A 10,204-nucleotide genomic window follows, 5' to 3' on the forward strand; every position below is an offset into this window, starting at 1 on the left:
CCTCATCGTCCTTGCGGATAAGGATGGAGCACACATTATATTTGTGGCGCGGCTCTGAGGAGAAGGTTGCAGTCGACCTGCACCTCGTCGTCCTTGCGGATAAGGATGGAGCGCACATTGTATTTGTGGCGCAGCTCCGAGGAGAAGGCTGCAATCGACCTGCACCTCGTCGTCCTTGCGGATAGGGACGTGTTTCAAACTTAGGCGAGTACTGGACTGCAGCTAAGCCTCCGAGTGAGAGGCTTGCTCACCACTCGGTAGGATTTTTCAAACTTAGGCGAGTACTGGACTGCAGCTAAGCCCCCGAGTGGGAGGGTTGCTCACCACTCGGTAGGATTTTTCAAACTTAGGCGATTACTGGACTACAGCTAAGCCCCCGAGTGGGAGGGTTCCTCACCACTCGGTAGGATTTTTCAAACTTAGGCGAGTACTGGACTGCAGCTAAGCCCCCGAGTGGGAGGGTTGCTCACCACTCGGTGGGATTTTTCAAACTTAGGCGAGTACGGGACTGCGGCTAAGCCCCCTAGTGGGAGGGTTCCTCACCACTCGGTAGGATTTTTCAAACTTAGGCGAGTACTGGACTGCAGCTAAGCCCCCGAGTGGGAGGGTTGCTCACCACTCGGTGGGATTTTTCAAACTTAGGCGAGTACTGGACTGCAGCTAAGCGCCCGAGTGGGAGAGTTGCTCACCACTCGGTGGGATTTTTCAAACTTAGGCGAGTTCGGGACTGCAGCTAAGCCCCCGAGTGAGAGGCTTGTGTTGAAAATATGCCCTAGAGGCAATAATAAATGGTTATTATTATATTTCTTTGTTCATGGTAATTGTCTATTGTTCATGCTATAATTGTGTTATCCGGAAATCGTAATGCATGTGTGAATACATAGACCACAACGTGTCCCTAGTAAGCCTCTAGTTGACTAGCTCGTTGATCAACAGATAGTCATGGTTTCCTGACTATGGACATTGGATGTCATTGATAACGGGATCACATCATTAGGAGAATGATGTGATGGACAAGACCCAATCCTGAGCATAGCTCAAAGATCGTGTAGTTCGTTTGCTAGAGCTTTTCCAATGTCAAGTATCTTCTCCTTAGACCATGAGATCGTGCAACTCCCGGATACCGTAGGACTACTTTGGGTGTGCCAAACGTCACAACGTAACTGGGTGACTATAAAGGTACACTACGGGTATCTCCGAAAGTGTCTGTTGGGTTGGCACGGATCGAGACTGGGATTTGTCACTCCGTATGACGGAGAGGTATCTCTGGGCCCACTCGGTAATGCATCATCATAATGAGCTCAATGTGACTAAGGCGTTAGTCATGGGATCATGCATTGCGGTACGAGTAAAGAGACTTGCCGGTAACGAGATTGAACAAGGTATTGGGATACCGACGATCGAATCTCGGGCAAGTAACATACCGATTGACAAAGAGAATTGTATACGGGATTGATTGAATCCTCGACATCGTGGTTCATCCGATGAGATCATCGTGGAACATGTGGGAGCCAACATGGGTATCCAGTCCCGCTGCTGGTTATTGACCGGAGAGGCGTCTCGGTCATGTCTGCATGTCTCCCGAACCCGTAGGGTCTACACACTTAAGGTTCGGTGACGCTAGGGTTGTAGAGATATGAGTATGCGGAAACCTAAAAGTTGTTCAGAGTCCCGGATGAGATCCCGGACGTCATGAGGAGTTCCGGAATGGTCCGGAGGTGAAGAATTATATATAGGAAGTCAAGTTTCGGCCACCGGGAAAGTTTTGGGGGTCACCGGTATTGTACCGGGACCACCGGAAGGGTCCCGGGGGTCCACTGGGTGGGGCCACCTATCCCGGAGGGCCCCATGGGCTGAAGTGGGAAGGGAACCAGCCCTTAGTGGGCTGGGGCGCCCCCCATGGGCCTCCCCCCTGCGCCTAGGGTTGGAAACCCTAGGGTGGGGGCGCCCCACTTGCCTTGGGGGGCAAGTCTCCCCCCTGGCCGGCGCCCCCCATGTAGATGGGGCTTGGCCGGCGCCCCCCCTCCCAGGGGGCCTATATAAAGGGGGGGAGGGAGGGCAGTAGTACAACAGCCCTTGGCGCCTCCCTCCTCCCCTGCAACACCTCTCCCTCTCGCAGAAGCTCGGCGAAGCCCTGCCGAGACCCCGCTACATCCACCACCACGCCGTCGTGCTGCTGGATCTCCATCAACCTCTCCTTCCCCTTGCTGGATCAAGAAGGAGGAGACGTCGCTGCTCCGTACGTGTGTTGAACGCGGAGGTGCCGTCCGTTCGGCACTCGGTCATCGGTGATTTGGATCACGGCGAGTACGACTCCATCAACCTCGTTCATTGGAACGCTTCCGCTCGCGATCTACAAGGGTATGTAGATGCACTCCTTTCCCCTCGTTGCTAGTATACTCCATAGATGGATCTTGGTGAGCGTAGGAAAATTTTAAAATTCTGCTACGATCCCCAACAGTGGTATCAGAGCCAGGCCTATGCGTAGTTACTATGCACGAGTAGAACACAAAGCAGTTGTGGGCGTAGATGTTGCCAATTCTTCTTGCCGCTACTAGTCTTATCTTGTTTCGGCGGCATTGTGGGATGAAGTGGCCCAGACCGACCTTACACGTACGCTTACGTGAGACAAGTTCCACTAACTGACATGCACTAGTTGCATAAGGTGGCTAGCGGGTGTCTGTCTCTCCCACTTTAGTCGGAACGGATTCGATGAAAAGGGTCCTTATGAAGGGTAAATAGAAATTGGCATATCACGTTGTGGTCATACGTAGGTAAGAAACGTTCTTGCTATAAACCTATAAGCCACATAAAAAAACTTGCAACAACAATTAGAGGACGTCTAACTTGTTTTTGCAGCATGTGCTATGTGATGTGATATGGCCAGAAGATGTGATGAATGATATATGTGATGTATGAGATTGATCATATTCTTGTAATAGGAATCACGACTTGCATGTCGATGAGTATGACAACCGGCAGGAGCCATAGGAGTTGTCTTTATTATTTTGTATGACCTGTGTGTCATTGAATAATGCCATGTAAATTACTTTACTTTATTGCTAAACGCGTTAGCCATGTAAGTAGAAGTAATCATTGGCGTGACAACTTCATGAAGACACAATGATGGAGATCATGATGACGGAGAACATGGTGTCATGCCGGTGACGAAGATGATCATGGTGCCCCGAAGATGGAGATCAAAGGAGCAAAAATGATATTGGCCATATCATGTCACTATTTGATTGCATGTGATGTTTATCATGTTTTTGCATCTTATTTTCTTAGAACGACGGTAGTAAGTAAGATGATCCCTTATGATAATTTCAAGAAAGTGTTCCCCCTAACTGTGCACCGTTGCGAAGGTTCGTTGTTTCGAAGCACCACGTGATGATCGGGTGTGATAGATTCTAACGTTCGCATACAACGGGTGTTGACGAGCCTAGCATGTACAGACATGGCCTCGGAACACACGCAATACACTTAGGTTGACTTGACGAGCCTGGCATGTACAGACATGGCCTCGGAACACGGAGGACCGAAAGGTCGAGCATGAGTCGTATAGAAGATACGATCAACATGGAGATGTTCACCGATCTTGACTAGTCCGTCTCACGTGATGATCGGACACGGCCTAGTTAACTCGGATCATGTTTCACTTGGATGACTAGAGGGATGTCTGTCTGAGTGGGAGTTCATTGAATAATTTGATTATATGAACTTAATTATCATGAACTTAGTCTAAAATCTTTACAATATGTCGTGTAGATCAAATGGCCCACGTTGTCCTCAACTTCAACGCGTTGCTGGAGAAAACCAAGCTGAAAGATGATGGCAGCAACTATACGGACTGGGTCCGGAACCTGAGGATCATCCTCATAGCAGCCAAGAAAGATTATGTCCTAGAAGCACCGCTAGGTGAAGCACCAATCCCAGAGAACCAAGACGTTATGAACGCTTGGCAATCTCGTGCTGATGATTACTCCCTCGTTCAGTGCGGCATGCTTTACAGCTTAGAACCGGGGCTCCAAAAGCGTTTTGAGAAGCATGGAGCATATGAGATGTTCGAAGAGCTGAAAATGGTTTTCCAAGCTCATGCCCGGGTCGAGAGATATGAAGTCTCTGACAAGTTCTTCAGCTGTAAAATACAGGAGAATAGTTCTGTTAGTGAGCACATACTCAGAATGTCTGGGTTACACAACCGCTTGTCTCAGCTGGGAGTTAATCTCCCGGATGACGCGGTCATTGACAGAATCCTTCAGTCGCTTCCACCAAGCTACAAGAGCTTTGTGATGAACTTCAATATGCAGGGGATGGAAAAGACCATTCCTGAGGTATATTCGATGCTGAAATCAGCGGAGGTGGAGATCAGAAAAGAACATCAAGTGTTGATGGTGAATAAAACCACTAAGTTCAAGAAGGGCAAGGGTAAGAAGAACTTCAAGAAGGACGGCAAGGGAGTTGCCGCGCCCGGTAAGCCAATTGCCGGGAAGAAGTCAAAGAATGGACCCAAGCCTGAGACTGAGTGCTTTTATTGCAAGGGAAGTGGTCACTGGAAGCGGAACTGCCCCAAATACTTAGCGGACAAGAAGGCCGGCAACACCAAAGGTATATGTGATATACATGTAATTGATGTGTACCTTACCAGTACTCGTAGTAGCTCCTGGGTATTTGATACCGGTGCGGTTGCTCATATTTGTAACTCAAAACAGGAACTGCGGAATAAACGGAGACTGGCAAAGGACGAGGTGACGATGCGCGTCGGGAATGGTTCCAAGGTCGATGTGATCGCCGTCGGCACGCTACCTCTGCATCTACCTACGGGATTAGTTTTAAACCTCGATAATTGTTATTTAGTGCCAGCTTTGAGCATGAACATTGTATCTGGATCTCGTTTAATTCGAGATGGCTACTCATTTAAATCCGAGAATAATGGTTGTTCTATTTATTTGAGAGATATGTTTTATGGTCATGCCCCGCTGGTCAATGGTTTATTCTTGATGAATCTCGAACGTGATGTTACACATATTCATAATGTGAATACCAAAAGATGTAAAGTTGATAACGATAGTCCCACATACTTGTGGCACTGCCGCCTTGGTCACATTGGTGTCAAGCGCATGAAGAAGCTCCATGCAGATGGACTTTTGGAGTCTCTTGATTACGAATCATTTGACATGTGCGAACCATGCCTCATGGGTAAGATGACCAAGACTCCGTTCTCCGGAACAATGGAGTGAGCAACCAACTTATTGGAAATCATACATACCGATGTGTGCGGTCCAATGAGTGTTGAGGCTCGCGGAGGATATCGTTATGTTCTCACTCTCTCTGATGACTTAAGTAGATATGGGTATGTCTACCTAATGAAACACAAGTCTGAAACCTTTGAAAAGTTCAAGGAATTTCAGAGTGAGGTTGAGAATCAACGTGACAAGAAAATAAAATTCTTACGATCAGATCGTGGTGGAGAATATTTAAGTCACGAATTTGGTGCGCACTTAAGGAAATGTGGAATCGTTTCACAACTCACGCCGCCTGGAACACCTCAGCGAAACGGTGTGTCCGAACGTCGTAATCGCACTCTATTGGATATGGTGCGATCTATGATGTCTCTTACCGATTTACCGCTCTCATTTTGGGGCTATGCTTTAGAGACTGCCGCATTCACTTTAAATAGGGCTCCGTCGAAATCCGTTGAGACGACACCGTATGAATTATGGTTTGGGAAGAAACCTAAGCTGTCGTTTCTAAAAGTTTGGGGATGCGATGCTTATGTCAAGAAACTTCAACCTGAAAAGCTCGAACCCAAGTCGGAAAAATGCGTCTTCATAGGATACCCTAAGGAAACTATTGGGTATACCTTCTACCTCAGATCCGAAGGCAAGATCTTCGTTGCCAAGAACGGGTCCTTTCTGGAGAAAGAGTTTCTCTCGAAGGAAGTAAGTGGGAGGAAAGTGGAACTTGATGAGGTGATAGTCACCCCTTCCAAACCGGAAAGTAGCGCAGCACGGGAAGATGTTCCTGTGGTGCCTACACCGACTGGGGAGGAAGTTAATGATGATGATCATGAAGCTTCGGATCAAGTTACTGCTGAACTTCGTAGGTCCACAAGGACACGTTCCGCACCAGAGTGGTACGGCAACCCTGTCCTGGAAATCATGTTGTTAGACAACGGTGAACCTTCGAACTATGAAGAAGCGATGGCGGGCCCGGATTCCGACAAATGGCTAGAAGCCATGAAATCCGAGATAGGATCCATGTATGAAAACGAAGTATGGACTTTGACTGACTTGCCCGATGATCGGCGAGCCATAGAAAATAAATGGATCTTTAAGAAGAAGGCAGACGCGGATGGTAATGTGACCATCTATAAGGCTCGACTTGTCGCTAAGGGTTATCGACAAGTTCAAGGGGTTGACTATGATGAGACTTTCTCACCCGTAGCGAAGCTGAAGTCCGTCCGAATCATGTTAGCAATTGCCGCATACTATGATTATGAGATATGGCAGATGGACGTCAAAACGGCATTCCTTAACGGCTTCCTTAAGGAAGAATTGTATATGATGCAGCCGGAAGGTTTTGTCGATCCTAAGAATGCTAACAAAGTATGCAAGCTCCAGCGCTCAATCTATGGGCTGGTGCAAGCATCTCGGAGTTGGAACATTCGTTTTGATGAGATGATCAAAGCGTTTGGGTTTACACAGACTTATGGAGAAGCCTGTGTTTACAAGAGAGTGAGTGGGAGCTCTGTAGCATTTCTCTTATTATATGTGGATGACATACTATTGATGGGAAATGATATAGAATTCTTGGAAAGTATAAAGGCCTATTTGAATAAGTGTTTTTCAATGAAGGACCTTGGAGAAGCTGCTTATATATTAGGCATCAAGATCTATAGAGATAGATCAAGACGCCTCATTGGTCTTTCACAGAGTACGTACCTTGACCAAGATATTGAAGAAGTTCAATATGGATCAGTCCAAGAAGGGGTTCTTGCCTGTATTGCAAGGTGTGCAATTGAGCACGGCTCAATGCCCGACCACGGCAGAAGATAGAGAAAAGATGAGTGTCATCCCCAATGCCTCGGCCATAGGGTCTATTATGTATGCCATGCTGTGTACCAGACCTGATGTAAACCTTGCCGTAAGTTTGGTAGGAAGGTAACAAAGTAATCCCGGCATGGAACACTGGACAGCGGTCAAGAATATCCTAAAGTACCTGAAGAGGACTAAGGATATGTTTCTCGTTTATGGAGGTGACGAAGAGCTCGCCGTAAAGGGTTACGTCGACGCTAGCTTCGACACAGATCTAGATGACTCGAAGTCACAAACCGGATACGTGTATATTTTGAATGGAGGAGCAGTAAGCTGGTGCAGTTGCAAGCAAAGCGTCGTGGCGGGATCTACATGTGAAGCAGAGTACATGGCAGCCTCGGAGGCAGCACAGGAAGCAGTCTGGATGAAGGAGTTCATTACCGACCTAGGGGTGATTCCCAATGCGTCGGGCCCGATGACTCTCTTCTGTGACAACACTGGAGCTATTGCCCTTGCCAAGTAGCCCAGGTTTCACAGGAAGACCAGGCATATCAAGCGTCGCTTCAACTCCATTCGTGAAAGTGTTCAAAATGGAGACATAGATATTTGTAAAGTACATACGGACCTGAATGTAGCAGATCCGTTGACTAAACCTCTCCCTAGAGCAAAACATGATCAACACCAGGACGCAATGGGTGTTCGATTCATCACAATGTAACTAGATTATTGACTCTAGTGCAAGTGGGAGACTGTTGGAAATATGCCCTAGAGGCAATAATAAATGGTTATTATTATATTTCTTTGTTCATGGTAATTGTCTATTGTTCATGCTATAATTGTGTTATCCGAAAATCGTAATGCATGTGTGAATACATAGACCACAACGTGTCCCTAGTAAGCCTCTAGTTGACTAGCTCGTTGATCAACAGATAGTCATGGTTTCCTGACTATGGACATTGGATGTCATTGATAACGGGATCACATCATTAGGAGAATGATGTGATGGACAAGACCCAATCCTAAGCATAGCTCAAAGATCGTGTAGTTCGTTAGCTAGAGCTTTTCCAATGTCAAGTATCTTCTCCTTAGACCATGAGATCGTGCAACTCCCGGATACCGTAGGACTACTTTGGGTGTGCCAAACGTCACAACGTAACTGGGTGACTATAAAGGTACACTACGGGTATCTCCGAAAGTGTCTGTTGGGTTGGCACGGATCGAGACTGGGATTTGTCACTCCGTATGACGGAGAGGTATCTCTGGGCCCACTCGGTAATGCATCATCATAATGAGCTCAATGTGACTAAGGCGTTAGTCACGGGATCATGCATTGCGGTACGAGTAAAGAGACTTGCCGGTAACGAGATTGAACAAGGTATTGGGATACCGACGATCGAATCTCGGGCAAGTAACATACCGATTGACAAAGGGAATTGTATACGGGATTGATTGAATCCTCGAAATCGTGGTTCATCCGATGAGATCATCGTGGAACATGTGGGAGCCAACATGGGTATCCAGATCCCGCTGTTGGTTATTGACCGGAGAGGCGTCTCGGTCATGTGTGCATGTCTCCCGAACCCGTAGGGTCTACACACTTAAGGTTCGGTGACGCTAGGGTTGTTGAGATATGAGTATGCGGAAACCTGAAAGTTGTTCGGAGTCCCGGATGAGATCCCGGACGTCACGAGGAGTTCCATAATGGTCCGGAGGTGAAGAATTATATATAGGAAGTCATGTTTCGGCCACCGGGAAAGTTTCGGGGGTCACCGGTATTGTACCGGGACCACCGGAAGGGTCCCGGGGGTCCACCGGGTGGGGCCACCTATCTCGGAGGGCCCCATGGGCTGAAGTGGGAAGGGAACCAGCCCTTAGTGGGCTGGGGCGCCCCCCATGGGCCTCCCCCCTGCGCCTAGGGTTGGAAACCCTAGGGTGGGGGGGCGCCCCACTTGCCTTGGGGGGCAAGTCTCCCCCCTGGCCGCCGCCCCCCATGTAGATGGGGCTTGGCCGGCCACCCCCCCCCCCCCTCCCAGGGGGCCTATATAAAGGGGGAGGGAGGGCAGTAGTACAACAGCCCTTGGCGCCTCCCTCCTCCCCTGCAACACCTCTCCCTCTCGCAGAAGCTCGGCGAAGCCCTGCCGAGACCCCACTACATCCACCACCACGCCGTCGTGCTGCTGGATCTCCATCAACCTCTCCTTCCCCTTGCTGGATCAAGAAGGAGGAGACGTCGCTGCTCCGTACGTGTGTTGAACGCGGAGGTGCCGTCCGTTCGGCACTCGGTCATCGGTGATTTGGATCACGGCGAGTACGACTCCATCAACCTCGTTCATTGGAACGCTTCCGCTCGTGATTATGTAGATGCACTCCTTTCCCCTCGTTGCTAGTATACTCCATAGATGGATCTTGGTGAGCGTAGGAAAATTTTAAAATTCTGCTACGATCCCCAACAGCTTGCTCACCACTCGGTGGGATTTTTCAAACTTAGGCGAGTACTGGACTGCAGCTAAGCCCCCGAGTGAGAGGCTTGCTCACCACTCGGTGGGATTTTTCAAACTTAGGCGAGTACTGGACTGCAGCTAAGCCCCCGAGTGAGAGGCTTGCTCACCACTCGGTGGGATTTTTCAAACATAGGTGAGTACTGGACTGCAGCTAAGCCCACGAGTGAGAGGCTTGCTCACCACTCGGTAGGATTTTATAAACTTAGGCGAAGCGGGTTCGCGGCTAAGCCCCCGAGTGAGAGGCTTGCTCACCACTCATAGGATTTTATAAACTTAGGCAAAACGGATTCGCAACTGAGCCCCCGAGTGAGAGGCTTGCTCACCACTCGGTAGGATTTTATAAACTTAGGCGAAACGGATTTGCGGTTAAGCCACCCACTTGGGGATTTCAGACACAAATATAAGCAACGACAATCTTTTTAGAAGACTGTAAAGCTCTTGTCTTTAATAAACAAAGTACAAAGGTATTTCTTATTACATCTCAACGGAATGAGTGCTTAAGTATAAAAGGGCGGAGCAGCTCCGCATTCCAAGCGCGTGGCTCGTCTTTCTTGTGATCGACATTGTAGAGGTGGTACGCTCCATTGTGGAGCACTCTGGTGACAATGAAGGGACCTTCCTAGGCAGGAGCGAGCTTGTGTGGTTTCTGCTGATCCACTCGGAGAA

The sequence above is a fragment of the Aegilops tauschii genome, chromosome 7 (genome assembly GCF_002575655.3).
Source record: "Aegilops tauschii subsp. strangulata cultivar AL8/78 chromosome 7, Aet v6.0, whole genome shotgun sequence".
Lineage (NCBI taxonomy): Eukaryota > Viridiplantae > Streptophyta > Magnoliopsida > Poales > Poaceae > Aegilops > Aegilops tauschii.